Source organism: Rhinolophus sinicus, chromosome 12 (assembly GCF_057876585.1).
Source record: "Rhinolophus sinicus isolate RSI-liver-muscle chromosome 12, RSI-T2T, whole genome shotgun sequence".
NCBI classification, from domain to species: Eukaryota; Metazoa; Chordata; class Mammalia; order Chiroptera; family Rhinolophidae; genus Rhinolophus; species Rhinolophus sinicus.
Genome location: NC_142512.1, coordinates 945,279 through 971,084, shown reverse-complemented (window position 1 = coordinate 971,084; position 25,806 = coordinate 945,279). Strand labels below are relative to the sequence as shown.

Genomic DNA, 25,806 nt, shown 5'->3' with positions numbered 1-25,806 from the left:
GGGAGCAGCACCCCAACACACCGCACGCCCTCGGACTCCAGGAGAGACCACCACAAGGGGAAGTGCAGGCACGCAGGCACACAACACTCTCAACCAGGGTGCCTGTGGGCTGCCACTCTCCTCCCGCGGGGCGGGGGGTTCCTGGGCGGGGCTCGGAGCCCACTGGCCCTCCCGCCCGGCCCGGGGGCTTCAAGGGTGACTTTCAATGCCCGGGCACTGCCTCCTTAGTGGAGCCCAGCCACGGGCATGACCACACTTCGGTTGAGAAGCTGCCACTTCAAAGCAGCGTCAGTGCGTCTGTCCCAGTCCGTGTGCCCGCTTGTGCGTCCCTCCCCCCTCCCCCACCCCATGTCTCTCTGGCTCTGTGACGTGCCTGTTGGGCTCTGGCTCTGGCTCAGGAGCTCTCTCCCCGCGTGCCAGCCCCCTCTTTCTCTGTCTCTGTCCATGTCTCTCTGTATGTCTAGGTACATACAGGTACATATAGGTGTATATTTCGATCTCGCTCCCTCTTTCTCCTCCTCCCGTTCTCTCTGTCGGTCCCTGTCCTGCGGGGACTCTAGTCCCTCTGCCCGCACAAGAACGCAGGATATGGCGAGGCCAAGAGGGAACACCAACAGAGCCACGGATAGGGGGCTCATAGCACTATGTCTCACGGGCGGCTGGCTCGGAGACACGGCAAGCCGGAGCCGCCCGATCCCCAACCTGTCGGCCGCTTCTCTGCCAACCCACCGACACACCGCCCGTCGACCCGCCAAGCGGGCCCACTGCAATCCGCGCCCCTCTGCAATTTGCAGTCCACCATCCGCGCTTCCTAGCTTGGCCACCGCAGCTCCTCCGGTGGCCAGTGGCCAACTGGCAACAGCTGATGGCCAAGCGGTCACAGCTGATGACCATGCAGCCCCCAAGCAGCACCCCTCCACGCGAGGCCCAGAGCCTGGAGAGTGCTCTCTGCGAGTCTGTCCCCACAGTCCCCGTCTGTCTCTCTCCGCCTCTCTCTTGCTCCGTCTCTGGCCTTCTCTCATCCTCTCTCTCACCTCCCTGGGTCAGGAGAGGTGACGTGTAGACAGTGAAGGGACCGGACATCGGGCGGGGCTCCGGTCGCTGACGAGGGTTCCAGGGCCCAGACTGAAGGCTTGTGACGAAGGGTGGCTGCAGACTGGAGATGCTGCACCCTGGTGGCGCGGGTGGCTCTCCCTGGCTTTGGGCCTGTGGATGGGTCCGGTCAGGGCCAGGGCCTGGGTTGCACGTCCCTAGGGCCGGAGGGGACTGAGAGGACCCTGCGACCCCCTCGGTGGCCCTGAGAGGTGGGGACAGCACAGCAGCAAGGGGGGTGTGCGGTTGTGGGGCTGGGGGGAGATGAGAGGGGTTGGGGTAGGGGGGCGGGGTGAAAGCCCTTCGGGGCCTGGGGAGGCCCAGGATGCCAGGGCGCCCAGACATATGTCACAGTCAGGGAAGTGACAGAGGCCCGTGGAGCCACTGGGGGGCGCGAAGGGGCCTCGCTGCGGGCCAGGAGTAGCCCGTCGCCCACACCAGCGGCGTCCGGAGGAGGCGGGGAGCGGGCGGCAGGCGCTCAGGCAGACGTGCTCGCCACCCTAGCGGCCCAGCAGCACGGCGCGCGGTCAGAGGCAGGCCGGGAGCAGGCTCTTGGGGCGCGGGGAGCCGGGTCCCAGCGTCTACGGCCATACCACCCTGAACGCGCCCGATCTCCTCTGATCTCGGGAGCTAAGCAGGGAGGGGCCTGGTTAGTACTTGGATGGGAGACCGCCTGGGAATAGCTGCAGGCTTTTGCTCGCCTCTCCTTTTGCGCCGCCGCCCCGGCGTGGCTCCCTCCGAACCCCTGCCGCCCTTTGCCCCTCTGCAGCCGCCCAGGCAGCCGAAGGTCCCCCTGGCCAGAGGAGGGTCAGTCGCCCGGCACTACAAGCTCGCATCCCCGGCCGCACACCAGGCCTGTCGGCCAGGGCTCCCCCCCACTCCCTCTTCTTAGTGCTCTTCGCCGAGGCAGGCCGTCAGCCTGCAGCAGTCAGCCGCGTCTCGGTCGCCGCCGCCGCCGCCACCGCCATCGCAGGGCTCCCTCTCGCTCCCCGACCCTGCCGCCGCCGCAACCCCCAACGCCCAAGCCCAGGGCTGCCTGCCGGCGCAGGCCTCCACCAGGCTCTCTCCATCCCAGGACGTGCCGGTGCTTTGCACCTCGGCCCGAGCCCAGGGCACGCCCATCCCTGCGCCTGCCCCCGGGACCCGACACACAGGATCGGCGTGTCCTCGGGCAAACGGGACGCCCACCCGCCCCGCCCCACCGGAGTCTTCTGTCTCCGCTGGCAGGCACCTCGCCCCACACCCCCGCGCGCCCCTCCCGTCTCCCACAAGAGCCAGGAGCCCTCCCTTCCCGCCGGCCACGGTGTCCCTGAAACACAGGGCACAAAGAGCCGGGACAAACCAGGGGACGGCGGGAGCAGCACCCCAACACACCACGCGCCATCGACTCCGGGGGAGACCACCACAAGGGCAGAGCAGGCACGCAGGCGCACAACCCTCACAACCAGGGTGCCTGGGGGCTGCCACTCTCCTCCCGCGGGCGGGTGCCTGGGCGGGGCTCAGAGACCACAGGCCCTCCGGAGACCCTGGCGGCCCGCCCCGGAGGCTTCAATGGTGACTGCCAACGCCAGGGCAATGCCTCCTTAGCGGAGCCCAGCCCCGGGCACGACCACACTCCGGTGGAGGAGCTGCCACTTCAACACAGCCTCAGTGCGTCTGTAACAGTCCGTGTGCCCGCCTGTGCGTCCCTCACACCCTCCCCCACCCCATATCCGTCGGGCTCTGTGACGTGCCTGTTGGGCTCTGGCTCTGGCTCAGGAACTCTCTCCCCGCGTGCCAGCCCCCTCTTTCTCTGTCTCTGTCCATGTCTCTCTGTATGTCTAGATACATACATGTACATATACGAGCATATTTCCATCTCGCTCCCTCTTACTCCTCCTCCCGTTCTGTCTGTCTGTCCCTGTCCTGCGGGGACTCTAGCCCCTCTGCCCGCACAAGAATGCAGGATTTGGCGAGGCCAAGAGGGAACACCAACAGACCACGGATAGGGGGCTCATAGCACCATGTCTCACGGGCGGCTGGCTTGGAGACTCGGCAAGCCGGAGAGCCGCCCGATCCCCAGCCTGCCGGCCGATTCTCTGCCAACCAACAGACCCACCAACCTACCGACCCACCAAGCCGGCCAACTGCAGTCCGCGCCCCTCTGCAATTTGCAGTCCACAATCCGCGCTTCCTAGCTTGGCCACCGCAGCTCTGCCGGTGGCCAATGGCCAACTGGCAACAGCTGATGGCCAAGCGGTCACAGCTGATATCCATGCAGCCCGCACGCAGCACCCCTCCACGCGAGGCCCAGAGCCTGGAGAGTGCTCTCTGCGAGTCTGTCCGCACAGTCCCCGTCTGTCTCTCTCCGCCTCTCTCTTGCTCCGTCTCTGGCCTTCTCTCATCCTCTCTCTCACCTCCCTGGGTCAGGAGAGGTGACGTGTAGCCAGTGAAGTGAACAGTGATCGGGCGGGACGCCGGTCGCTGACGAGGGGCGAGAACCCAGAAAGAAGGCTGTGTGAGGAAGGGTGGCGGCAGACTGGAGGTGCTGCCCCCTGGTGGCGGGTGGCTCTCCCTGGCTTTGGGCCAGTGGGTGGGGCCGGCCAGGGCCAGGGCCTGGGTTGCACGTCCCTAGGGTGGAGGGGACTGAGAGGACCCTGCGACCCCCTCGGTGGCCCTGAGAGGTGGGGACAGCACAGCAGCAAGGGGGGTGTGCGGTTGTGGGGCTGGGGGGAGATGAGAGGGGTTGGGGTAGGGGGGCGGGGTAAAAGCCCTTCGGGGCCTGGGGAGGCCCAGGATGCCAGGGCGCCCAGACATATGTCACAGTCAGGGAAGTGACAGAGGCCCGTTAGAGCCACTGGGGGGCGCGAAGGGGCCTCGCTGCGGGCCAGGAGGAGCCCGTCGCCCACACCAGCGGCGTCTGGAGGAGGCGGGGAGCTGGCGGGAGGCGCTCGGGCAGACATGCTCGCCACCCGAGCGGCCCAGCAGCATGGAGTGCGCTCAGAAGCAGGTCGGGAGCAGGCTCTTGGAGTGCCGGGAGCCGGGTCCCAGCGCCTAAGGCCACACCACCCTGCACGCGCCAGATCTCGTCTGATCTCGGGAGCTAAGCAGGGAGGGGCCTGGTTAGTACTTGGATGGGAGACCGCCTGGGAATAGCTGCAGGCTTTTGCTCGCCTCTCCTTTTGCGCCGCGGCCCCGGCGTGGCTCCCTCCGAACCCCTGCCGCCCCTTGCCTCTCTGCAGCCGCCCAGCCAGCCGAAGGCCCCCCTGACCAGCAGAGGGTTAGCCGCCAGGCACTACAAGCTGGCAGCCCCGGCCGCACACCAGGCCCGTCGGCCAGGGCTCCCCCGCACACCCTCTTCTCAGTCCTCTTCAGTCCCGGAGGCTGTCATCTCGATCCCTTCGCCGACCTTCGATCGCCGCCACCGCCAACAGCGCTGCCCTCGCCCCCGCCGCCACCGCCTAATCCGCCGCCATCACCGCGCTCCCCACACCCCCCTCCAGCGCTGACCTCACCCCTGCCCCCGCCCTCGCCACCGCCATGGCTGTACTGCTTCAATCTCCCGCCTCTGCTCTCCCCTCCTCCGCCGCCAGCACCGCCCTCTTCCCCGCTACCGCCGCCGCCGGCGCCAACCCTCCCCGCGCCCAGCGCCCGCCGACACAGCCCCCAACGCTGCCGCCGCCTCCATCGCCGACCTCGCAACCCTCCCGCGCCGCAGCCGACGCCGCCGCCGCCGCCGCCGCCATCGCTGCTCGCGATCAGCCCCCGCTTCTCCCGCCGCCGCCGCCGCGATCACCGCGCTCCCCACCCCCTCCGCCAGCGCTGCCCTCGCCCCCTCCCCGCCCCCGCTGCCGCCATCGCCGTACTCCCTCAAACTCCCTCCTCTGCTCTCCCCCCCTCGGCCGCCAGCACCGCGCTCCCCACCCCCGCCGCCAGTGCTGCCCTCTTCCCCACCCCCGCCCCCGCTGCCGCCATTGCCGCACTCCCTCAATCTCCCTCCTCTGCTCTCCCCGCCTCCTGCACCGCCATCTCCCCCGCCCCCGCCCCAGGCCCGCCGCCGCCACCATCGCCATACTCCCTCAATCTCCCGCCTCTGCTCTCCCGGCCTCCTCCGCCGCCGCCGCCGCCGCCGCCGCCGCCATCGACCCCCGTGCCCCAGCGCCCACCGTCAAAGCCCCCATTGTCGCCACCGCCATCGCCGCCCTGGCGCCATCCTCGCGGTTGCCATCGCCTACCTCCCCACCCTCCCTCGCCTCCGCCGCGTCCCCCGCCGCCGCTGCTGCCGCCGCCGCCGCCGCCGCCGCCGCCGCCGCAGCCCCCCCCCTCCGCAGCCGCCCAAGCCGCCGCCGCGGGGTCCTCCCACAACTCCCAAGCCCAGGGTTGCCTGCTGGTGCAGGCCTCCCCCAGCCTTGGGGGTGCGGTTGTTGGTAAACCTGGTGGCGGTAGGGGGGCGGGGTGTATGGCGGTCTGGGTCCGGGGAGTCCCAGGATGCCAGAGTTCCACGACTTCTGGCACCATCAGGGAAGTGGCAGTGTCCCATGGAGCCTCGGGTGGCGCGAAGGGGCCTCGCTGCCGGCCAGGAGTAGCCCGCCGCCCACGCCAGGGGCATTCGGAAGAGGCGGGGAGCCGGACTGGGGGGGGGGGACGCGGTGCTGGCAGAGCCGGCCAGCAGGTCGATGCTCGCCACCGGAGCCGCGCATCTGCATGGCGGGCGCTCACGAGGCAGGCCGGGAGCAGGCTCTTGGGGCGCGGGGAGCCGAGTCCCATCGTCTATGGCCATACCACCCTGAACGCGCCCGATCTCCTCTGATCTCGGGAGCTAAGCAGGGAGGGGCCTGGTTAGTGCTTGGATGGGAGACCGCCTGGGAATACCTGTAGGCTTTTGCTCGCCTCTCCTTTTGCGCCGCCGCCCCTGCGTGGCTCCCTCCGAACCCCTGCCGCCCCTTGCCCCTCTGCAGCCGCCCATCCAGCCGAAGGTCCCACTGGCCAGAGGCCGGTCAGCCACCCGGCGCTACAAGCTGGCAGCCCCGGCCGCACACCAGGCCCGTCGGCCAGGGCTCACCCCCACACCCTCTTCTTAGTCCTCTTCGCTGAGGCAGGCAGTCAGCCAGCAGCAGTTAGCCGAGCCTGTGTCTCCGCCGGCAGGCACCTCTCCCCACACCCCCGCGCGCCCCCTCCCATCGCCCACAAGAGCCAGGAACCCTCCCTTCCCGCAGTGGCCCCAACACACAGGGTACAAAGAGCCGGGACAAAGCAGGGGACTGAGGGAGCAGCACCCCAACACACCGCACGCCCTCGGACTCCAGGAGAGACCACCACAAGGGGAAGTGCAGGCACGCAGGCACACAACACTCTCAACCAGGGTGCCTGTGGGTTGCCATTCTCCTCCCGCGGGGCGGGGGGTTCCTGGGCGGGGCTCGGAGCCCACTGGCCCTCCCGCCCGGCCCGGGGGCTTCAAGGGTGACTTTCAATGCCCGGGCACTGCCTCCTTAGTGGAGCCCAGCCACGGGCATGACCACACTTCGGTTGAGAAGCTGCCACTTCAAAGCAGCGTCAGTGCGTCTGTCCCAGTCCGTGTGCCCGCTTGTGCGTCCCTCCCCCCTCCCCCACCCCATGTCTCTCTGGCTCTGTGACGTGCCTGTTGGGCTCTGGCTCTGGCTCAGGAGCTCTCTCCCCGCGTGCCAGCCCCCTCTTTCTCTGTCTCTGTCCATGTCTCTCTGTATGTCTAGGTACATACAGGTACATATAGGTGTATATTTCGATCTCGCTCCCTCTTTCTCCTCCTCCCGTTCTCTCTGTCGGTCCCTGTCCTGCGGGGACTCTAGTCCCTCTGCCCGCACAAGAACGCAGGATATGGCGAGGCCAAGAGGGAACACCAACAGAGCCACGGATAGGGGGCTCATAGCACTATGTCTCACGGGCGGCTGGCTCGGAGACACGGCAAGCCGGAGCCGCCCGATCCCCAACCTGTCGGCCGCTTCTCTGCCAACCCACCGACACACCGCCCGTCGACCCGCCAAGCGGGCCCACTGCAATCCGCGCCCCTCTGCAATTTGCAGTCCACCATCCGCGCTTCCTAGCTTGGCCACCGCAGCTCCTCCGGTGGCCAGTGGCCAACTGGCAACAGCTGATGGCCAAGCGGTCACAGCTGATGACCATGCAGCCCCCAAGCAGCACCCCTCCACGCGAGGCCCAGAGCCTGGAGAGTGCTCTCTGCGAGTCTGTCCCCACAGTCCCCGTCTGTCTCTCTCCGCCTCTCTCTTGCTCCGTCTCTGGCCTTCTCTCATCCTCTCTCTCACCTCCCTGGGTCAGGAGAGGTGACGTGTAGACAGTGAAGGGACCGGACATCGGGCGGGGCTCCGGTCGCTGACGAGGGTTCCAGGGCCCAGACTGAAGGCTTGTGACGAAGGGTGGCTGCAGACTGGAGATGCTGCACCCTGGTGGCGCGGGTGGCTCTCCCTGGCTTTGGGCCTGTGGATGGGTCCGGTCAGGGCCAGGGCCTGGGTTGCACGTCCCTAGGGCCGGAGGGGACTGAGAGGACCCTGCGACCCCCTCGGTGGCCCTGAGAGGTGGGGACAGCACAGCAGCAAGGGGGGTGTGCGGTTGTGGGGCTGGGGGGAGATGAGAGGGGTTGGGGTAGGGGGGCGGGGTGAAAGCCCTTCGGGGCCTGGGGAGGCCCAGGATGCCAGGGCGCCCAGACATATGTCACAGTCAGGGAAGTGACAGAGGCCCGTGGAGCCACTGGGGGGCGCGAAGGGGCCTCGCTGCGGGCCAGGAGTAGCCCGTCGCCCACACCAGCGGCGTCCGGAGGAGGCGGGGAGCGGGCGGCAGGCGCTCAGGCAGACGTGCTCGCCACCCTAGCGGCCCAGCAGCACGGCGCGCGGTCAGAGGCAGGCCGGGAGCAGGCTCTTGGGGCGCGGGGAGCCGGGTCCCAGCGTCTACGGCCATACCACCCTGAACGCGCCCGATCTCCTCTGATCTCGGGAGCTAAGCAGGGAGGGGCCTGGTTAGTACTTGGATGGGAGACCGCCTGGGAATAGCTGCAGGCTTTTGCTCGCCTCTCCTTTTGCGCCGCCGCCCCGGCGTGGCTCCCTCCGAACCCCTGCCGCCCTTTGCCCCTCTGCAGCCGCCCAGGCAGCCGAAGGTCCCCCTGGCCAGAGGAGGGTCAGTCGCCCGGCACTACAAGCTCGCATCCCCGGCCGCACACCAGGCCTGTCGGCCAGGGCTCCCCCCCACTCCCTCTTCTTAGTGCTCTTCGCCGAGGCAGGCCGTCAGCCTGCAGCAGTCAGCCGCGTCTCGGTCGCCGCCGCCGCCGCCACCGCCATCGCAGGGCTCCCTCTCGCTCCCCGACCCTGCCGCCGCCGCAACCCCCAACGCCCAAGCCCAGGGCTGCCTGCCGGCGCAGGCCTCCACCAGGCTCTCTCCATCCCAGGACGTGCCGGTGCTTTGCACCTCGGCCCGAGCCCAGGGCACGCCCATCCCTGCGCCTGCCCCCGGGACCCGACACACAGGATCGGCGTGTCCTCGGGCAAACGGGACGCCCACCCGCCCCGCCCCACCGGAGTCTTCTGTCTCCGCTGGCAGGCACCTCGCCCCACACCCCCGCGCGCCCCTCCCGTCTCCCACAAGAGCCAGGAGCCCTCCCTTCCCGCCGGCCACGGTGTCCCTGAAACACAGGGCACAAAGAGCCGGGACAAACCAGGGGACGGCGGGAGCAGCACCCCAACACACCACGCGCCATCGACTCCGGGGGAGACCACCACAAGGGCAGAGCAGGCACGCAGGCGCACAACCCTCACAACCAGGGTGCCTGGGGGCTGCCACTCTCCTCCCGCGGGCGGGTGCCTGGGCGGGGCTCAGAGACCACAGGCCCTCCGGAGACCCTGGCGGCCCGCCCCGGAGGCTTCAATGGTGACTGCCAACGCCAGGGCAATGCCTCCTTAGCGGAGCCCAGCCCCGGGCATGACCAAACTCCGGTGGAGGAGCTGCCACTTCAACACAGCCTCAGTGCGTCTGTAACAGTCCGTGTGCCCGCCTGTGCGTCCCTCACACCCTCCCCCACCCCATATCCGTCGGGCTCTGTGACGTGCCTGTTGGGCTCTGGCTCTGGCTCAGGAACTCTCTCCCCGCGTGCCAGCCCCCTCTTTCTCTGTCTCTGTCCATGTCTCTCTGTATGTCTAGATACATACATGTACATATACGAGCATATTTCCATCTCGCTCCCTCTTACTCCTCCTCCCGTTCTGTCTGTCTGTCCCTGTCCTGCGGGGACTCTAGCCCCTCTGCCCGCACAAGAATGCAGGATTTGGCGAGGCCAAGAGGGAACACCAACAGACCACAGATAGGGGGCTCATAGCACCATGTCCCCCGGGCGGCTGGCTTGGAGACTCGGCAAGCCGGAGCCGCCCGATCCCCAGCCTGCCGGCCGATTCTCTGCCAACCAACAGACCCACCAACCTACCGACCCACCAAGCCGGCCAACTGCAGTCCGCGCCCCTCTGCAATTTGCAGTCCACAATCCGCGCTTCCTAGCTTGGCCACCGCAGCTCTGCCGGTGGCCAATGGCCAACTGGCAACAGCTGATGGCCAAGCGGTCACAGCTGATATCCATGCAGCCCGCACGCAGCACCCCTCCACGCGAGGCCCAGAGCCTGGAGAGTGCTCTCTGCGAGTCTGTCCGCACAGTCCCCGTCTGTCTCTCTCCGCCTCTCTCTTGCTCCGTCTCTGGCCTTCTCTCATCCTCTCTCTCACCTCCCTGGGTCAGGAGAGGTGACGTGTAGCCAGTGAAGTGAACAGTGATCGGGCGGGACGCCGGTCGCTGACGAGGGGCGAGAACCCAGAAAGAAGGCTGTGTGAGGAAGGGTGGCGGCAGACTGGAGGTGCTGCCCCCTGGTGGCGGGTGGCTCTCCCTGGCTTTGGGCCAGTGGGTGGGGCCGGCCAGGGCCAGGGCCTGGGTTGCACGTCCCTAGGGTGGAGGGGACTGAGAGGACCCTGCGACCCCCTCGGTGGCCCTGAGAGGTGGGGACAGCACAGCAGCAAGGGGGGTGTGCGGTTGTGGGGCTGGGGGGAGATGAGAGGGGTTGGGGTAGGGGGGCGGGGTAAAAGCCCTTCGGGGCCTGGGGAGGCCCAGGATGCCAGGGCGCCCAGACATATGTCACAGTCAGGGAAGTGACAGAGGCCCGTTAGAGCCACTGGGGGGCGCGAAGGGGCCTCGCTGCGGGCCAGGAGGAGCCCGTCGCCCACACCAGCGGCGTCTGGAGGAGGCGGGGAGCTGGCGGGAGGCGCTCGGGCAGACATGCTCGCCACCCGAGCGGCCCAGCAGCATGGCGTGCGCTCAGAAGCAGGTCGGGAGCAGGCTCTTGGAGTGCCGGGAGCCGGGTCCCAGCGCCTAAGGCCACACCACCCTGCACGCGCCAGATCTCGTCTGATCTCGGGAGCTAAGCAGGGAGGGGCCTGGTTAGTACTTGGATGGGAGACCGCCTGGGAATAGCTGCAGGCTTTTGCTCGCCTCTCCTTTTGCGCCGCGGCCCCGGCGTGGCTCCCTCCGAACCCCTGCCGCCCCTTGCCTCTCTGCAGCCGCCCAGCCAGCCGAAGGCCCCCCTGACCAGCAGAGGGTTAGCCGCCAGGCACTACAAGCTGGCAGCCCCGGCCGCACACCAGGCCCGTCGGCCAGGGCTCCCCCGCACACCCTCTTCTCAGTCCTCTTCAGTCCCGGAGGCTGTCATCTCGATCCCTTCGCCGACCTTCGATCGCCGCCACCGCCAACAGCGCTGCCCTCGCCCCCGCCGCCACCGCCTAATCCGCCGCCATCACCGCGCTCCCCACACCCCCCTCCAGCGCTGACCTCACCCCTGCCCCCGCCCTCGCCACCGCCATGGCTGTACTGCTTCAATCTCCCGCCTCTGCTCTCCCCTCCTCCGCCGCCAGCACCGCCCTCTTCCCCGCTACCGCCGCCGCCGGCGCCAACCCTCCCCGCGCCCAGCGCCCGCCGACACAGCCCCCAACGCTGCCGCCGCCTCCATCGCCGACCTCGCAACCCTCCCGCGCCGCAGCCGACGCCGCCGCCGCCGCCGCCGCCATCGCTGCTCGCGATCAGCCCCCGCTTCTCCCGCCGCCGCCGCCGCGATCACCGCGCTCCCCACCCCCTCCGCCAGCGCTGCCCTCGCCCCCTCCCCGCCCCCGCTGCCGCCATCGCCGTACTCCCTCAAACTCCCTCCTCTGCTCTCCCCCCCTCGGCCGCCAGCACCGCGCTCCCCACCCCCGCCGCCAGTGCTGCCCTCTTCCCCACCCCCGCCCCCGCTGCCGCCATTGCCGCACTCCCTCAATCTCCCTCCTCTGCTCTCCCCGCCTCCTGCACCGCCATCTCCCCCGCCCCCGCCCCAGGCCCGCCGCCGCCACCATCGCCATACTCCCTCAATCTCCCGCCTCTGCTCTCCCGGCCTCCTCCTCCGCCGCCGCCGCCGCCGCCGCCGCCGCCGCCGCCGCCGCCATCGACCCCCGTGCCCCAGCGCCCACCGTCAAAGCCCCCATTGTCGCCACCGCCATCGCCGCCCTGGCGCCATCCTCGCGGTTGCCATCGCCTACCTCCCCACCCTCCCTCGCCTCCGCCGCGTCCCCCGCCGCCGCTGCTGCCGCCGCCGCCGCCGCCGCCGCCGCCGCCGCAGCCCCCCCCCTCCGCAGCCGCCCAAGCCGCCGCCGCGGGGTCCTCCCACAACTCCCAAGCCCAGGGTTGCCTGCTGGTGCAGGCCTCCCCCAGCCTTGGGGGTGCGGTTGTTGGTAAACCTGGTGGCGGTAGGGGGGCGGGGTGTATGGCGGTCTGGGTCCGGGGAGTCCCAGGATGCCAGAGTTCCACGACTTCTGGCACCATCAGGGAAGTGGCAGTGTCCCATGGAGCCTCGGGTGGCGCGAAGGGGCCTCGCTGCCGGCCAGGAGTAGCCCGCCGCCCACGCCAGGGGCATTCGGAAGAGGCGGGGAGCCGGACTGGGGGGGGGGGGACGCGGTGCTGGCAGAGCCGGCCAGCAGGTCGATGCTCGCCACCGGAGCCGCGCATCTGCATGGCGGGCGCTCACGAGGCAGGCCGGGAGCAGGCTCTTGGGGCGCGGGGAGCCGAGTCCCATCGTCTATGGCCATACCACCCTGAACGCGCCCGATCTCCTCTGATCTCGGGAGCTAAGCAGGGAGGGGCCTGGTTAGTGCTTGGATGGGAGACCGCCTGGGAATACCTGTAGGCTTTTGCTCGCCTCTCCTTTTGCGCCGCCGCCCCTGCGTGGCTCCCTCCGAACCCCTGCCGCCCCTTGCCCCTCTGCAGCCGCCCATCCAGCCGAAGTTCCCCCTGGCCAGAGGCCGGTCAGCCACCCGGCGCTACAAGCTGGCAGCCCCGGCCGCACACCAGGCCCGTCGGCCAGGGCTCACCCCCACACCCTCTTCTTAGTCCTCTTCGCTGAGGCAGGCAGTCAGCCAGCAGCAGTTAGCCGAGCCTGTGTCTCCGCCGGCAGGCACCTCTCCCCACACCCCCGCGCGCCCCCTCCCATCGCCCACAAGAGCCAGGAACCCTCCCTTCCCGCAGTGGCCCCAACACACAGGGTACAAAGAGCCGGGACAAAGCAGGGGACTGAGGGAGCAGCACCCCAACACACCGCACGCCCTCGGACTCCAGGAGAGACCACCACAAGGGGAAGTGCAGGCACGCAGGCACACAACACTCTCAACCAGGGTGCCTGTGGGCTGCCACTCTCCTCCCGCGGGGCGGGGGGTTCCTGGGCGGGGCTCGGAGCCCACTGGCCCTCCCGCCCGGCCCGGGGGCTTCAAGGGTGACTTTCAATGCCCGGGCACTGCCTCCTTAGTGGAGCCCAGCCACGGGCATGACCACACTTCGGTTGAGAAGCTGCCACTTCAAAGCAGCGTCAGTGCGTCTGTCCCAGTCCGTGTGCCCGCTTGTGCGTCCCTCCCCCCTCCCCCACCCCATGTCTCTCTGGCTCTGTGACGTGCCTGTTGGGCTCTGGCTCTGGCTCAGGAGCTCTCTCCCCGCGTGCCAGCCCCCTCTTTCTCTGTCTCTGTCCATGTCTCTCTGTATGTCTAGGTACATACAGGTACATATAGGTGTATATTTCGATCTCGCTCCCTCTTTCTCCTCCTCCCGTTCTCTCTGTCGGTCCCTGTCCTGCGGGGACTCTAGTCCCTCTGCCCGCACAAGAACGCAGGATATGGCGAGGCCAAGAGGGAACACCAACAGAGCCACGGATAGGGGGCTCATAGCACTATGTCTCACGGGCGGCTGGCTCGGAGACACGGCAAGCCGGAGCCGCCCGATCCCCAACCTGTCGGCCGCTTCTCTGCCAACCCACCGACACACCGCCCGTCGACCCGCCAAGCGGGCCCACTGCAATCCGCGCCCCTCTGCAATTTGCAGTCCACCATCCGCGCTTCCTAGCTTGGCCACCGCAGCTCCTCCGGTGGCCAGTGGCCAACTGGCAACAGCTGATGGCCAAGCGGTCACAGCTGATGACCATGCAGCCCCCAAGCAGCACCCCTCCACGCGAGGCCCAGAGCCTGGAGAGTGCTCTCTGCGAGTCTGTCCCCACAGTCCCCGTCTGTCTCTCTCCGCCTCTCTCTTGCTCCGTCTCTGGCCTTCTCTCATCCTCTCTCTCACCTCCCTGGGTCAGGAGAGGTGACGTGTAGACAGTGAAGGGACCGGACATCGGGCGGGGCTCCGGTCGCTGACGAGGGTTCCAGGGCCCAGACTGAAGGCTTGTGACGAAGGGTGGCTGCAGACTGGAGATGCTGCACCCTGGTGGCGCGGGTGGCTCTCCCTGGCTTTGGGCCTGTGGATGGGTCCGGTCAGGGCCAGGGCCTGGGTTGCACGTCCCTAGGGCCGGAGGGGACTGAGAGGACCCTGCGACCCCCTCGGTGGCCCTGAGAGGTGGGGACAGCACAGCAGCAAGGGGGGTGTGCGGTTGTGGGGCTGGGGGGAGATGAGAGGGGTTGGGGTAGGGGGGCGGGGTGAAAGCCCTTCGGGGCCTGGGGAGGCCCAGGATGCCAGGGCGCCCAGACATATGTCACAGTCAGGGAAGTGACAGAGGCCCGTGGAGCCACTGGGGGGCGCGAAGGGGCCTCGCTGCGGGCCAGGAGTAGCCCGTCGCCCACACCAGCGGCGTCCGGAGGAGGCGGGGAGCGGGCGGCAGGCGCTCAGGCAGACGTGCTCGCCACCCTAGCGGCCCAGCAGCACGGCGCGCGGTCAGAGGCAGGCCGGGAGCAGGCTCTTGGGGCGCGGGGAGCCGGGTCCCAGCGTCTACGGCCATACCACCCTGAACGCGCCCGATCTCCTCTGATCTCGGGAGCTAAGCAGGGAGGGGCCTGGTTAGTACTTGGATGGGAGACCGCCTGGGAATAGCTGCAGGCTTTTGCTCGCCTCTCCTTTTGCGCCGCCGCCCCGGCGTGGCTCCCTCCGAACCCCTGCCGCCCTTTGCCCCTCTGCAGCCGCCCAGGCAGCCGAAGGTCCCCCTGGCCAGAGGAGGGTCAGTCGCCCGGCACTACAAGCTCGCATCCCCGGCCGCACACCAGGCCTGTCGGCCAGGGCTCCCCCCCACTCCCTCTTCTTAGTGCTCTTCGCCGAGGCAGGCCGTCAGCCTGCAGCAGTCAGCCGCGTCTCGGTCGCCGCCGCCGCCGCCACCGCCATCGCAGGGCTCCCTCTCGCTCCCCGACCCTGCCGCCGCCGCAACCCCCAACGCCCAAGCCCAGGGCTGCCTGCCGGCGCAGGCCTCCACCAGGCTCTCTCCATCCCAGGACGTGCCGGTGCTTTGCACCTCGGCCCGAGCCCAGGGCACGCCCATCCCTGCGCCTGCCCCCGGGACCCGACACACAGGATCGGCGTGTCCTCGGGCAAACGGGACGCCCACCCGCCCCGCCCCACCGGAGTCTTCTGTCTCCGCTGGCAGGCACCTCGCCCCACACCCCCGCGCGCCCCTCCCGTCTCCCACAAGAGCCAGGAGCCCTCCCTTCCCGCCGGCCACGGTGTCCCTGAAACACAGGGCACAAAGAGCCGGGACAAACCAGGGGACGGCGGGAGCAGCACCCCAACACACCACGCGCCATCGACTCCGGGGGAGACCACCACAAGGGCAGAGCAGGCACGCAGGCGCACAACCCTCACAACCAGGGTGCCTGGGGGCTGCCACTCTCCTCCCGCGGGCGGGTGCCTGGGCGGGGCTCAGAGACCACAGGCCCTCCGGAGACCCTGGCGGCCCGCCCCGGAGGCTTCAATGGTGACTGCCAACGCCAGGGCAATGCCTCCTTAGCGGAGCCCAGCCCCGGGCACGACCACACTCCGGTGGAGGAGCTGCCACTTCAACACAGCCTCAGTGCGTCTGTAACAGTCCGTGTGCCCGCCTGTGCGTCCCTCACACCCTCCCCCACCCCATATCCGTCGGGCTCTGTGACGTGCCTGTTGGGCTCTGGCTCTGGCTCAGGAACTCTCTCCCCGCGTGCCAGCCCCCTCTTTCTCTGTCTCTGTCCATGTCTCTCTGTATGTCTAGATACATACATGTACATATACGAGCATATTTCCATCTCGCTCCCTCTTACTCCTCCTCCCGTTCTGTCTGTCTGTCCCTGTCCTGCGGGGACTCTAGCCCCTCTGCCCGCACAAGAATGCAGGATTTGGCGAGGCCAAGAGGGAACACCAACAGACCACGGATAGGGGGCTCATAGCACCATGTCTCACGGGCGGCTGGCTTGGAGACTCGGCAAGCCGGAGCCGCCCGATCCCCAGCCTGCCGGCCGATTCTCTGCCAACCAACAGACCCACCAACCTACCGACCCACCAAGCCGGCCAACTGCAGTCCGCGCCCCTCTGCAATTTGCAGTCCACAATCCGCGCTTCCTAGCTTGGCCACCGCAGCTCTGCCGGTGGCCAATGGCCAACTGGCAACAGCTGATGGCCAAGCGGTCACAGCTGATATCCATGCAGCCCGCACGCAGCACCCCTCCACGCGAGGCCCAGAGCCTGGAGAGTGCTCTCTGCGAGTCTGTCCACACAGTCCCCGTCTGTCTCTCTCCGCCTCTCTCTTGCTCCGTCTCTGGCCTTCTCTCATCCTCTCTCTCACCTCCCTGGGTCAGGAGAGGTGACGTGTAGCCAGTGAAGTGAACAGTGATCGGGCGGGACGCCGGTCGCTGACGAGGGGCGAGAACCCAGAAAGAAGGCTGTGTGAGGAAGGGTGGCGGCAGACTGGAGGTGCTGCCCCCTGGTGGCGGGTGGCTCTCCCTGGCTTTGGGCCAGTGGGTGGGGCCGGCCAGGGCCAGGGCCTGGGTTGCACGTCCCTAGGGTGGAGGGGACTGAGAGGACCCTGCGACCCCCTCGGTGGCCCTGAGAGGTGGGGACAGCACAGCAGCAAGGGGGGTGTGCGGTTGTGGGGCTGGGGGGAGATGAGAGGGGTTGGGGTAGGGGGGCGGGGTGAAAGCCCTTCGGGGCCTGGGGAGGCCCAGGATGCCAGGGCGCCCAGACATATGTCACAGTCAGGGAAGTGACAGAGGCCCGTTAGAGCCACTGGGGGGCGCGAAGGGGCCTCGCTGCGGGCCAGGAGGAGCCCGTCGCCCACACCAGCGGCGTCTGGAGGAGGCGGGGAGCTGGCGGGAGGCGCTCGGGCAGACATGCTCGCCACCCGAGCGGCCCAGCAGCATGGCGTGCGCTCAGAAGCAGGTCGGGAGCAGGCTCTTGGAGTGCCGGGAGCCGGGTCCCAGCGCCTAAGGCCACACCACCCTGCACGCGCCAGATCTCGTCTGATCTCGGGAGCTAAGCAGGGAGGGGCCTGGTTAGTACTTGGATGGGAGACCGCCTGGGAATAGCTGCAGGCTTTTGCTCGCCTCTCCTTTTGCGCCGCGGCCCCGGCGTGGCTCCCTCCGAACCCCTGCCGCCCCTTGCCTCTCTGCAGCCGCCCAGCCAGCCGAAGGCCCCCCTGACCAGCAGAGGGTTAGCCGCCAGGCACTACAAGCTGGCAGCCCCGGCCGCACACCAGGCCCGTCGGCCAGGGCTCCCCCGCACACCCTCTTCTCAGTCCTCTTCAGTCCCGGAGGCTGTCATCTCGATCCCTTCGCCGACCTTCGATCGCCGCCACCGCCAACAGCGCTGCCCTCGCCCCCGCCGCCACCGCCTAATCCGCCGCCATCACCGCGCTCCCCACACCCCCCTCCAGCGCTGACCTCACCCCTGCCCCCGCCCTCGCCACCGCCATGGCTGTACTGCTTCAATCTCCCGCCTCTGCTCTCCCCTCCTCCGCCGCCAGCACCGCCCTCTTCCCCGCTACCGCCGCCGCCGGCGCCAACCCTCCCCGCGCCCAGCGCCCGCCGACACAGCCCCCAACGCTGCCGCCGCCTCCATCGCCGACCTCGCAACCCTCCCGCGCCGCAGCCGACGCCGCCGCCGCCGCCGCCGCCATCGCTGCTCGCGATCAGCCCCCGCTTCTCCCGCCGCCGCCGCCGCGATCACCGCGCTCCCCACCCCCTCCGCCAGCGCTGCCCTCGCCCCCTCCCCGCCCCCGCTGCCGCCATCGCCGTACTCCCTCAAACTCCCTCCTCTGCTCTCCCCCCCTCGGCCGCCAGCACCGCGCTCCCCACCCCCGCCGCCAGTGCTGCCCTCTTCCCCACCCCCGCCCCCGCTGCCGCCATTGCCGCACTCCCTCAATCTCCCTCCTCTGCTCTCCCCGCCTCCTGCACCGCCATCTCCCCCGCCCCCGCCCCAGGCCCGCCTCCGCCACCATCGCCATACTCCCTCAATCTCCCGCCTCTGCTCTCCCGGCCTCCTCCGCCCCCGCCGCCGCCGCCGCCGCCGCCGCCGCCGCCATCGACCCCCGTGCCCCAGCGCCCACCGTCAAAGCCCCCATTGTCGCCACCGCCATCGCCGCCCTGGCGCCATCCTCGCGGTTGCCATCGCCTACCTCCCCACCCTCCCTCGCCTCCGCCGCGTCCCCCGCCGCCGCTGCTGCCGCCGCCGCCGCCGCCGCCGCCGCCGCAGCCCCCCCCCCCGCAGCCGCCCAAGCCGCCGCCGCGGGGTCCTCCCACAACTCCCAAGCCCAGGGTTGCCTGCTGGTGCAGGCCTCCCCCAGCCTTGGGGGTGCGGTTGTTGGTAAACCTGGTGGCGGTAGGGGGGCGGGGTGTATGGCGGTCTGGGTCCGGGGAGTCCCAGGATGCCAGAGTTCCACGACTTCTGGCACCATCAGGGAAGTGGCAGTGTCCCATGGAGCCTCGGGTGGCGCGAAGGGGCCTCGCTGCCGGCCAGGAGTAGCCCGCCGCCCACGCCAGGGGCATTCGGAAGAGGCGGGGAGCCGGACTGGGGGGGGGGGACGCGGTGCTGGCAGAGCCGGCCAGCAGGTCGATGCTCGCCACCGGAGCCGCGCATCTGCATGGCGGGCGCTCACGAGGCAGGCCGGGAGCAGGCTCTTGGGGCGCGGGGAGCCGAGTCCCATCGTCTATGGCCATACCACCCTGAACGCGCCCGATCTCCTCTGATCTCGGGAGCTAAGCAGGGAGGGGCCTGGTTAGTGCTTGGATGGGAGACCGCCTGGGAATACCTGTAGGCTTTTGCTCGCCTCTCCTTTTGCGCCGCCGCCCCTGCGTGGCTCCCTCCGAACCCCTGCCGCCCCTTGCCCCTCTGCAGCCGCCCATCCAGCCGAAGTTCCCCCTGGCCAGAGGCCGGTCAGCCACCCGGCGCTACAAGCTGGCAGCCCCGGCCGCACACCAGGCCCGTCGGCCAGGGCTCACCCCCACACCCTCTTCTTAGTCCTCTTCGCTGAGGCAGGCAGTCAGCCAGCAGCAGTTAGCCGAGCCTGTGTCTCCGCCGGCAGGCACCTCTCCCCACACCCCCGCGCGCCCCCTCCCATCGCCCACAAGAGCCAGGAACCCTCCCTTCCCGCAGTGGCCCCAACACACAGGGTACAAAGAGCCGGGACAAAGCAGGGGACTGAGGGAGCAGCACCCCAACACACCGCACGCCCTCGGACTCCAGGAGAGACCACCACAAGGGGAAGTGCAGGCACGCAGGCACACAACACTCTCAACCAGGGTGCCTGTGGGCTGCCACTCTCCTCCCGCGGGGCGGGGGGTTCCTGGGCGGGGCTCGGAGCCCACTGGCCCTCCCGCCCGGCCCGGGGGCTTCAAGGGTGACTTTCAATGCCCGGGCACTGCCTCCTTAGTGGAGCCCAGCCACGGGCATGACCACACTTCGGTTGAGAAGCTGCCACTTCAAAGCAGCGTCAGTGCGTCTGTCCCAGTCCGTGTGCCCGCTTGTGCGTCCCTCCCCCCTCCCCCACCCCATGTCTCTCTGGCTCTGTGACGTGCCTGTTGGGCTCTGGCTCTGGCTCAGGAGCTCTCTCCCCGCGTGCCAGCCCCCTCTTTCTCTGTCTCTGTCCATGTCTCTCTGTATGTCTAGGTACATACAGGTACATATAGGTGTATATTTCGATCTCGCTCCCTCTTTCTCCTCCTCCCGTTCTCTCTGTCGGTCCCTGTCCTGCGGGGACTCTAGTCCCTCTGCCCGCACAAGAACGCAGGATATGGCGAGGCCAAGAGGGAACACCAACAGAGCCACGGATAGGGGGCTCATAGCACTATGTCTCACGGGCGGCTGGCTCGGAGACACGGCAAGCCGGAGCCGCCCGATCCCCAACCTGTCGGCCGCTTCTCTGCCAACCCACCGACACACCGCCCGTCGACCCGCCAAGCGGGCCCACTGCAATCCGCGCCCCTCTGCAATTTGCAGTCCACCATCCGCGCTTCCTAGCTTGGCCACCGCAGCTCCTCCGGTGGCCAGTGGCCAACTGGCAACAGCTGATGGCCAAGCGGTCACAGCTGATGACCATGCAGCCCCCAAGCAGCACCCCTCCACGCGAGGCCCAGAGCCTGGAGAGTGCTCTCTGCGAGTCTGTCCCCACAGTCCCCGTCTGTCTCTCTCCGCCTCTCTCTTGCTCCGTCTCTGGCCTTCTCTCATCCTCTCTCTCACCTCCCTGGGTCAGGAGAGGTGACGTGTAGACAGTGAAGGGACCGGACATCGGGCGGGGCTCCGGTCGCTGACGAGGGTTCCAGGGCCCAGACTGAAGGCTTGTGACGAAGGGTGGCTGCAGACTGGAGATGCTGCACCCTGGTGGCGCGGGTGGCTCTCCCTGGCTTTGGGCCTGTGGATGGGTCCGGTCAGGGCCAGGGCCTGGGTTGCACGTTCCTAGGGCCGGAGGGGACTGAGAGGACCCTGCGACCCCCTCGGTGGCCCTGAGAGGTGGGGACAGCACAGCAGCAAGGGGGGTGTGCGCTTGTGGGGCTGGGGGGAGATGAGAGGGGTTGGGGTAGGGGGGCGGGGTGAAAGCCCTTCGGGGCCTGGGGAGGCCCAGGATGCCAGGGCGCCCAGACATATGTCACAGTCAGGGAAGTGACAGAGGCCCGTGGAGCCACTGGGGGGCGCGAAGGGGCCTCGCTGCGGGCCAGGAGTAGCCCGTCGCCCACACCAGCGGCGTCCGGAGGAGGCGGGGAGCGGGCGGCAGGCGCTCAGGCAGACGTGCTCGCCACCCTAGCGGCCCAGCAGCACGGCGCGCGGTCAGAGGCAGGCCGGGAGCAGGCTCTTGGGGCGCGGGGAGCCGGGTCCTAGCGTCTACGGCCATACCACCCTGAACGCGCCCGATCTCCTCTGATCTCGGGAGCTAAGCAGGGAGGGGCCTGGTTAGTACTTGGATGGGAGACCGCCTGGGAATAGCTGCAGGCTTTTGCTCGCCTCTCCTTTTGCGCCGCCGCCCCGGCGTGGCTCCCTCCGAACCCCTGCCGCCCTTTGCCCCTCTGCAGCCGCCCAGGCAGCCGAAGGTCCCCCTGGCCAGAGGAGGGTCAGTCGCCCGGCACTACAAGCTCGCATCCCCGGCCGCACACCAGGCCTGTCGGCCAGGGCTCCCCCCCACTCCCTCTTCTTAGTGCTCTTCGCCGAGGCAGGCCGTCAGCCTGCAGCAGTCAGCCGCGTCTCGGTCGCCGCCGCCGCCGCCACCGCCATCGCAGGGCTCCCTCTCGCTCCCCGACCCTGCCGCCGCCGCAACCCCCAACGCCCAAGCCCAGGGCTGCCTGCCGGCGCAGGCCTCCACCAGGCTCTCTCCATCCCAGGACGTGCCGGTGCTTTGCACCTCGGCCCGAGCCCAGGGCACGCCCATCCCTGCGCCTGCCCCCGGGACCCGACACACAGGATCGGCGTGTCCTCGGGCAAACGGGACGCCCACCCGCCCCGCCCCACCGGAGTCTTCTGTCTCCGCTGGCAGGCACCTCGCCCCACACCCCCGCGCGCCCCTCCCGTCTCCCACAAGAGCCAGGAGCCCTCCCTTCCCGCCGGCCACGGTGTCCCTGAAACACAGGGCACAAAGAGCCGGGACAAACCAGGGGACGGCGGGAGCAGCACCCCAACACACCACGCGCCATCGACTCCGGGGGAGACCACCACAAGGGCAGAGCAGGCACGCAGGCGCACAACCCTCACAACCAGGGTGCCTGGGGGCTGCCACTCTCCTCCCGCGGGCGGGTGCCTGGGCGGGGCTCAGAGACCACAGGCCCTCCGGAGACCCTGGCGGCCCGCCCCGGAGGCTTCAATGGTGACTGCCAACGCCAGGGCAATGCCTCCTTAGCGGAGCCCAGCCCCGGGCACGACCACACTCCGGTGGAGGAGCTGCCACTTCAACACAGCCTCAGTGCGTCTGTAACAGTCCGTGTGCCCGCCTGTGCGTCCCTCACACCCTCCCCCACCCCATATCCGTCGGGCTCTGTGACGTGCCTGTTGGGCTCTGGCTCTGGCTCAGGAACTCTCTCCCCGCGTGCCAGCCCCCTCTTTCTCTGTCTCTGTCCATGTCTCTCTGTATGTCTAGATACATACATGTACATATACGAGCATATTTCCATCTCGCTCCCTCTTACTCCTCCTCCCGTTCTGTCTGTCTGTCCCTGTCCTGCGGGGACTCTAGCCCCTCTGCCCGCACAAGAATGCAGGATTTGGCGAGGCCAAGAGGGAACACCAACAGACCACGGATAGGGGGCTCATAGCACCATGTCTCACGGGCGGCTGGCTTGGAGACTCGGCAAGCCGGAGCCGCCCGATCCCCAGCCTGCCGGCCGATTCTCTGCCAACCAACAGACCCACCAACCTACCGACCCACCAAGCCGGCCAACTGCAGTCCGCGCCCCTCTGCAATTTGCAGTCCACAATCCGCGCTTCCTAGCTTGGCCACCGCAGCTCTGCCGGTGGCCAATGGCCAACTGGCAACAGCTGATGGCCAAGCGGTCACAGCTGATATCCATGCAGCCCGCACGCAGCACCCCTCCACGCGAGGCCCAGAGCCTGGAGAGTGCTCTCTGCGAGTCTGTCCGCACAGTCCCCGTCTGTCTCTCTCCGCCTCTCTCTTGCTCCGTCTCTGGCCTTCTCTCATCCTCTCTCTCACCTCCCTGGGTCAGGAGAGGTGACGTGTAGCCAGTGAAGTGAACAGTGATCGGGCGGGACGCCGGTCGCTGACGAGGGGCGAGAACCCAGAAAGAAGGCTGTGTGAGGAAGGGTGGCGGCAGACTGGAGGTGCTGCCCCCTGGTGGCGGGTGGCTCTCCCTGGCTTTGGGCCAGTGGGTGGGGCCGGCCAGGGCCAGGGCCTGGGTTGCACGTCCCTAGGGTGGAGGGGACTGAGAGGACCCTGCGACCCCCTCGGTGGCCCTGAGAGGTGGGGACAGCACAGCAGCAAGGGGGGTGTGCGGTTGTGGGGCTGGGGGGAGATGAGAGGGGTTGGGGTAGGGGGGCGGGGTAAAAGCCCTTCGGGGCCTGGGGAGGCCCAGGATGCCAGGGCGCCCAGACATATGTCACAGTCAGGGAAGTGACAGAGGCCCGTTAGAGCCACTGGGGGGCGCGAAGGGGCCTCGCTGCGGGCCAGGAGGAGCCCGTCGCCCACACCAGCGGCGTCTGGAGGAGGCGGGGAGCTGGCGGGAGGCGCTCGGGCAGACATGCTCGCCACCCGAGCGGCCCAGCAGCATGGCGTGCGCTCAGAAGCAGGTCGGGAGCAGGCTCTTGGAGTGCCGGGAGCCGGGTCCCAGCGCCTAAGGCCACACCACCCTGCACGCGCCAGATCTCGTCTGATCTCGGGAGCTAAGCAGGGAGGGGCCTGGTTAGTACTTGGATGGGAGACCGCCTGGGAATAGCTGCAGGCTTTTGCTCGCCTCTCCTTTTGCGCCGCGGCCCCGGCGTGGCTCCCTCCGAACCCCTGCCGCCCCTTGCCTCTCTGCAGCCGCCCAGCCAGCCGAAGGCCCCCCTGACCAGCAGAGGGTTAGCCGCCAGGCACTACAAGCTGGCAGCCCCGGCCGCACACCAGGCCCGTCGGCCAGGGCTCCCCCGCACACCCTCTTCTCAGTCCTCTTCAGTCCCGGAGGCTGTCATCTCGATCCCTTCGCCGACCTTCGATCGCCGCCACCGCCAACAGCGCTGCCCTCGCCCCCGCCGCCACCGCCTAATCCGCCGCCATCACCGCGCTCCCCACACCCCCCTCCAGCGCTGACCTCACCCCTGCCCCCGCCCTCGCCACCGCCATGGCTGTACTGCTTCAATCTCCCGCCTCTGCTCTCCCCTCCTCCGCCGCCAGCACCGCCCTCTTCCCCGCTACCGCCGCCGCCGGCGCCAACCCTCCCCGCGCCCAGCGCCCGCCGACACAGCCCCCAACGCTGCCGCCGCCTCCATCGCCGACCTCGCAACCCTCCCGCGCCGCAGCCGACGCCGCCGCCGCCGCCGCCGCCATCGCTGCTCGCGATCAGCCCCCGCTTCTCCCGCCGCCGCCGCCGCGATCACCGCGCTCCCCACCCCCTCCGCCAGCGCTGCCCTCGCCCCCTCCCCGCCCCCGCTGCCGCCATCGCCGTACTCCCTCAAACTCCCTCCTCTGCTCTCCCCCCCTCGGCCGCCAGCACCGCGCTCCCCACCCCCGCCGCCAGTGCTGCCCTCTTCCCCACCCCCGCCCCCGCTGCCGCCATTGCCGCACTCCCTCAATCTCCCTCCTCTGCTCTCCCCGCCTCCTGCACCGCCATCTCCCCCGCCCCCGCCCCAGGCCCGCCGCCGCCACCATCGCCATACTCCCTCAATCTCCCGCCTCTGCTCTCCCGGCCTCCTCCTCCGCCGCCGCCGCCGCCGCCGCCGCCGCCGCCATCGACCCCCGTGCCCCAGCGCCCACCGTCAAAGCCCCCATTGTCGCCACCGCCATCGCCGCCCTGGCGCCATCCTCGCGGTTGCCATCGCCTACCTCCCCACCCTCCCTCGCCTCCGCCGCGTCCCCCGCCGCCGCTGCTGCCGCCGCCGCCGCCGCCGCCGCCGCCGCCGCAGCCCCCCCCCTCCGCAGCCGCCCAAGCCGCCGCCGCGGGGTCCTCCCACAACTCCCAAGCCCAGGGTTGCCTGCTGGTGCAGGCCTCCCCCAGCCTTGGGGGTGCGGTTGTTGGTAAACCTGGTGGCGGTAGGGGGGCGGGGTGTATGGCGGTCTGGGTCCGGGGAGTCCCAGGATGCCAGAGTTCCACGACTTCTGGCACCATCAGGGAAGTGGCAGTGTCCCATGGAGCCTCGGGTGGCGCGAAGGGGCCTCGCTGCCGGCCAGGAGTAGCCCGCCGCCCACGCCAGGGGCATTCGGAAGAGGCGGGGAGCCGGACTGGGGGGGGGGGGACGCGGTGCTGGCAGAGCCGGCCAGCAGGTCGATGCTCGCCACCGGAGCCGCGCATCTGCATGGCGGGCGCTCACGAGGTAGGCCGGGAGCAGGCTCTTGGGGCGCGGGGAGCCGAGTCCCATCGTCTATGGCCATACCACCCTGAACGCGCCCGATCTCCTCTGATCTCGGGAGCTAAGCAGGGAGGGGCCTGGTTAGTGCTTGGATGGGAGACCGCCTGGGAATACCTGTAGGCTTTTGCTCGCCTCTCCTTTTGCGCCGCCGCCCCTGCGTGGCTCCCTCCGAACCCCTGCCGCCCCTTGCCCCTCTGCAGCCGCCCATCCAGCCGAAGTTCCCCCTGGCCAGAGGCCGGTCAGCCACCCGGCGCTACAAGCTGGCAGCCCCGGCCGCACACCAGGCCCGTCGGCCAGGGCTCACCCCCACACCCTCTTCTTAGTCCTCTTCGCTGAGGCAGGCAGTCAGCCAGCAGCAGTTAGCCGAGCCTGTGTCTCCGCCGGCAGGCACCTCTCCCCACACCCCCGCGCGCCCCCTCCCATCGCCCACAAGAGCCAGGAACCCTCCCTTCCCGCAGTGGCCCCAACACACAGGGTACAAAGAGCCGGGACAAAGCAGGGGACTGAGGGAGCAGCACCCCAACACACCGCACGCCCTCGGACTCCAGGAGAGACCACCACAAGGGGAAGTGCAGGCACGCAGGCACACAACACTCTCAACCAGGGTGCCTGTGGGCTGCCACTCTCCTCCCGCGGGGCGGGGGGTTCCTGGGCGGGGCTCGGAGCCCACTGGCCCTCCCGCCCGGCCCGGGGGCTTCAAGGGTGACTTTCAATGCCCGGGCACTGCCTCCTTAGTGGAGCCCAGCCACGGGCATGACCACACTTCGGTTGAGAAGCTGCCACTTCAAAGCAGCGTCAGTGCGTCTGTCCCAGTCCGTGTGCCCGCTTGTGCGTCCCTCCCCCCTCCCCCACCCCATGTCTCTCTGGCTCTGTGACGTGCCTGTTGGGCTCTGGCTCTGGCTCAGGAGCTCTCTCCCCGCGTGCCAGCCCCCTCTTTCTCTGTCTCT

At 69.3% G+C, this 25,806-nt stretch overlaps 12 pseudogenes; all 12 read left to right on the top strand.

Moving 5' to 3' along the window:
* The first annotated feature begins 1,671 nt into the window (after nt 1–1,671).
* On the top strand, nt 1,672–1,791 carry LOC148756276 (5S ribosomal RNA; annotated as a pseudogene).
* Nucleotides 1,792–4,123: 2,332 nt separating this feature from the next.
* On the top strand, nt 4,124–4,243 carry LOC148756275 (5S ribosomal RNA; annotated as a pseudogene).
* Nucleotides 4,244–5,839: 1,596 nt separating this feature from the next.
* Nucleotides 5,840–5,959, top strand: LOC148756274 (5S ribosomal RNA; annotated as a pseudogene).
* Nucleotides 5,960–8,007: 2,048 nt separating this feature from the next.
* On the top strand, nt 8,008–8,127 carry LOC148756273 (5S ribosomal RNA; annotated as a pseudogene).
* A 2,330-nt stretch (nt 8,128–10,457) lies between these two features.
* On the top strand, nt 10,458–10,577 carry LOC148756272 (5S ribosomal RNA; annotated as a pseudogene).
* A 1,612-nt stretch (nt 10,578–12,189) lies between these two features.
* Nucleotides 12,190–12,309, top strand: LOC148756271 (5S ribosomal RNA; annotated as a pseudogene).
* Nucleotides 12,310–14,357: 2,048 nt separating this feature from the next.
* On the top strand, nt 14,358–14,477 carry LOC148756270 (5S ribosomal RNA; annotated as a pseudogene).
* Nucleotides 14,478–16,807: 2,330 nt separating this feature from the next.
* On the top strand, nt 16,808–16,927 carry LOC148756269 (5S ribosomal RNA; annotated as a pseudogene).
* A 1,601-nt stretch (nt 16,928–18,528) lies between these two features.
* On the top strand, nt 18,529–18,648 carry LOC148756268 (5S ribosomal RNA; annotated as a pseudogene).
* Nucleotides 18,649–20,696: 2,048 nt separating this feature from the next.
* Nucleotides 20,697–20,816, top strand: LOC148756267 (5S ribosomal RNA; annotated as a pseudogene).
* A 2,330-nt stretch (nt 20,817–23,146) lies between these two features.
* On the top strand, nt 23,147–23,266 carry LOC148756266 (5S ribosomal RNA; annotated as a pseudogene).
* Nucleotides 23,267–24,869: 1,603 nt separating this feature from the next.
* On the top strand, nt 24,870–24,989 carry LOC148756265 (5S ribosomal RNA; annotated as a pseudogene).
* The last annotated feature ends 817 nt before the right edge of the window (nt 24,990–25,806 follow it).